Source organism: Chaetodon trifascialis, chromosome 9 (genome assembly GCF_039877785.1).
Source record: "Chaetodon trifascialis isolate fChaTrf1 chromosome 9, fChaTrf1.hap1, whole genome shotgun sequence".
NCBI lineage: Eukaryota > Metazoa > Chordata > Actinopteri > Chaetodontiformes > Chaetodontidae > Chaetodon > Chaetodon trifascialis.
Window position 1 is genome coordinate 28,251,873 of NC_092064.1, and position 4,573 is coordinate 28,256,445.

Below are 4,573 nucleotides of genomic sequence, written 5' to 3' on the forward strand. Positions count from 1 at the left end.
GATAACGTGATCTTTCACCGATACTACAATCTCTCTATCAGACGTTTTTCAAAATAATGAATTGGGTCTCTGATTAATCTGACAGATATAAGGGCATTGATGTAACATCCCACATTCCATGCCTTTGATCTCTGACCTTTCATCTTAGGCCCCGCCCACAAACAGACAAACACGATGTTGTCTGTTTGTGGGCGGGGCCTAAGATGAAAGGTCAGAGATCAAAGGCATGAAATGTGAGATGTCACATCAATGCCCTTATATCTGTTCGATTAAATTCAAAAATAAACATGTCTTGTGTGTGTGTGTGTGAGAGAGAGAGAGAGAGAGTGTGTGTGTGTGTGTGTGTGTGTGTGTGTGTGTGTGTGTGTGTGTGTGTGTGTGTGTGTGTGTATCCACTTCCAGGCATGCTTGATAAAACAAACCCATTTCATTTACATTACATTCATTTGACACTTTTTATTGTAGTGTAGTATTATTGTACTTTTTTGAGGGAAATGTACTTCATTGTTATACTTTGGTTGTCGTTATGTTTTTGTTGTACCTTTTTTCTGTTGTCATTGTTTTGTTTTCACTGCTTCTATGTTCCTGCTCACCTGCTTCATCTCTCCCTGCGTTAAGCCGCGAGGCAGAGCTGCCGGATTGTTTTGGGCCATCAGCTTTCCAGCCGTGCACCTTGCCTCATCGTAATTCCTAGTTCGCGTTGTGTTTTCCTTCCTGTAGAGCGAGTTTTTGCTTCCGGTCTAGTTTTCGTGTTTTTCTGTATATAGTTATTTCTCGGGTCTAAGTTGTTATTCTTCGCTAGTGTGATTATTTCCTGCCCGCTCGCCACGGAGCAGTTGAATTTCTGTTTCTTGGCTGATTTTCCGTTCGTGTTCCTGGCTTTCTTTTCCGTAGTTCTGTACCCGACTTTGTGGTAATAAACCTTTGTATTTTGTAAACGGCTCTTTGTGTTGATCTGCTCAGGGGGTGCAGTTCAAAATGTTCATTCCATCTTTAAGATCGTAACATTTATATTGAACTACATTTTTCTAACAGACATAATTCCACTTTTGGACTCTGATCAGTTAGTAACTGCGGTAAAGTTAGAAATATATTCACAGATTCGAACTTCCGGGATCAATAACTCCCACACGAACATTTGTTAGACAGCAAACGATACCTCTTCCCAACCGTGGTAACACAGACAACGAGCTACAACCTACTTCTTATCAAAATAAGCCGTCCTCCGTGCAGTATGAATTAAACGGGTCTCTACGAGCAGCCGGCAGCGAGGCTGGAGCGCAGGGACCGTCTACAAATGTCTATACCGATAAGAAACAATGAAAGATTATTCAGTAACTTCTGTTAAGTGTAGTGCGACCAAAATCCCCACACACATCAATGGCCTCCTCCTGTTTATACTACAACACTTAGTTTGGGAAAAGGTGCTTTTACATAATTTTGGGGAATTTTTATTGGGAATAATATTCAATAACTTCATGCTAATAACATGTAGTGCCACCCAAATCCCCTCACACATCAATGACCTCCTGCTGGTTATACTACAAAACTCAGTTTGGGGAACGGTGGTTTAACATAATTTTGGGGAATTTTTCAATGAAATAATATTCAATAACTTCATATTAATAACATGGAGTGCCACCAAATTCCCCTCACACATCAATGACCTCCTGCTGGTTATACAACAACATATAGTTTGGAGAAATGTGCTATTACATACTTTTTTAAAGGGAATAATATTTAATAACTTTGCTTCTGTGAAGTGTAGTGACCCCAAAATCACCCCACACATCAGTGGCCTCCTCCTGGTTATACTACATCACTTAGTTTGGGAAAATGTGCTTTAACATAATTTTGGGGAATTTGTCAAGGGAAAAATATTCAATAACTTCATATTAATAACATGTAGTGCCACCAAAATCCCTTCACACATCAATGGCCTCTTCTTGGTTATACTACAACACTTAGTTAGGAGAAATGTGCTTTTGCATACTTTTTGGGATTTTTTATTGGGAATAATATTCAATAATTTCATGGTAATAGAGTAGAGTGACACCAAAATCCCCTCACACATCAATGGCCTCCTCCTGTTTATACTACAGCACTTAGTTTGGAGAATTGTGCTTTTGCATAATTTTGGGGAATTTTTCAAGGGAATAATATACAATAACTCCATGTAAATAATGTGTAGTGCCACCAAGAAAGCAGAAAGCAGAGAGTCTGATGATCACGAAGATGTGTTACCTGGCTTCCACCGGCCATGTGATCTTACAACGCTGAATGGTTCAGGGACATTCATTGGGTTAGACAAATGCAATAAAATATCACAGGATGAGAACACATAAAATGACTTGAAAGGAACAAATCGTTACCGGACTACACTACAGAAGTAGTGTTATTGAATATTATTCCCAATAAAAATTCCCCAAAATTATGCAAAAGAACCTTTTCCCAAACTAAGAGTTGTAGTATAAACAGGAGGAGGCCATTGATGTGTCAGGTGATCTTGGTGGCAATACATTTAACAGAAGTGAAGCTATTGAATAATCTTTCATTGTTTCTTATCGGTATAGACATTTGTAGACGGTCCCTGCGCTCCAGCCTCGCTGCCGGCTGCTCGTAGAGACCCGTTTAATTCATACTGCACGGAGGACGGCTTATTTTGATAAGAAGTAGGTTGTAGCTCGTTGTCTGTGTTGCCACGGTTGGGAAGAGGTATCGTTTGCTGTCTAACAAATGTTCGCGTGGGAGTTATTGATCGAATCTGTGAATATATTTCTAACTTTACCGCAGTATATTACTATAGATGATCATAGATTATAAATAAGATAAGTGTTTTGACTTCAGTACTACCTGGACCAGCTACAACATTAAAAGCCTGTCCTCATCAGGATTCTACTGGTTTTCTACATTCACCAGTGTGGAGATGCATAGTATTTAAAACTTATCTTGTAATTCAGTCTCACAGGTTGGATTAACTATTTGACTGCCCTGACAATCAGTAATATCTCGTTAAAAAATGCCTCGATAAAATAAAGAAAAAGACCTGAGGTTATGGAGACGGCATGACTTCATATATGTCTTGGTCATATTATAGATTTCGAGGTAGATTTATCCAGACTTAATTCATTCACAAACACGTGGTCATATCACAGGCAACCTTTTTCCTGTCAGTTTCATACTTCTGACATTCTGGTGTTTGTGAGTGTGTTGTACACCTTCTTCCACCAGGTGGCGCCTGTAAGCAAATGAAGTGACACAGAAGCCATAAAACTGACTGTGTGTTAAAGCGCTTTCAAACAAACATCAGAGGAGACAGTTTGACATCAGTCTTGGAGATCGTGTCTGAGGAACGTGACATCTGCTGTGGGGCTGCAGAGAGCTGCAACCACTGAAAAATGAACAATTCACAGCAGAAAAACCTGGAACAAGAAGAAGAGGTGTGACGCCGTTATTCTGGATACTGAAAAACTGATTCATGTCTTTATTTCAAGCCGACTCCATTACTGTAACGCACTATTAACTGTCCTCCCGATAAAAACACCTGAGAGACTTCATTCAAACTCTGCAGCGATGAACCAGCCAAGAGGAGAGAGCACATTAGTCCACGTTAAGGATTGATTTTAAGGTCCTCCTCCCTGCTGCTGGTCTGTTGGACGTTTCCAGAGACAGCTGAGATAAAGTCGGGTTTGCAGCCTTTGTCCATTACGCCCCAAAGCTCTGGAACACAGTACCACATCAGCACATCAGCCTTAAACTAGCTCTGACTTCCTGAGACAGGCCTCAAGCTTTGTGCTTCGCCTCACGCTGATGCACGTTACATTGTTTAAAGTGTATCCATATCTATCCTGTTGCCTGTTTACATGGAGCTAAAGGCTAAAAATCTGTTCATTAATAATGCCTATGAGGCCCAAATGATGCTTTTTCTTTAATAATAAATAAAGGGAAAATTAAAATGACTTCATATTTTTGCTTCAGCTTTCTGTCATTTATTTTCCTTTTTATTCCATCTTTTTTATTTCCATATCTGGGGAGGTACGACCCACAACTCCAGGGAGGAACGTCTTGTCTGATTTATTTCTAAAACAGAAAACAGAACCACTTAATAAAAAACGTAATTAATAATACCATGTTCCTCTGGTAGACCAGCAGTTGAATAACGGACGGGGTTTAAAAGTCATGCTTGGGGGCCGCACACGGTCCGCAGGCCGGGGGCTCCCCACCCCCCCTCTAATGGGACAGCTGTGGACTGATATCGAACTCAAAGGTGATCGATCATGGGAAAGTTTCTGGGGCGACTCTGATGGAAAGTGCTACCGTTCATCACACACAGGCAGTTTTTTACTGTTAACCCCAGAGGTTGTGTGTGCGCGTGCATGTGTGTCTAATTACAACCTCCTGGGTTCCTCATCACCCCCCACTGACTCTCCCTCCCCGTCTCGCTCTAACAGGGATCAGTGGCAGTGAATGAGCAACTTGCCGTGTCACCATTAATACCAACTGGAGGGAGGGGGAGGAGGAGGAGGAGGAGGAGGGAGTCATTCACTCCTCATACCGCTGTGCACCTTCACAT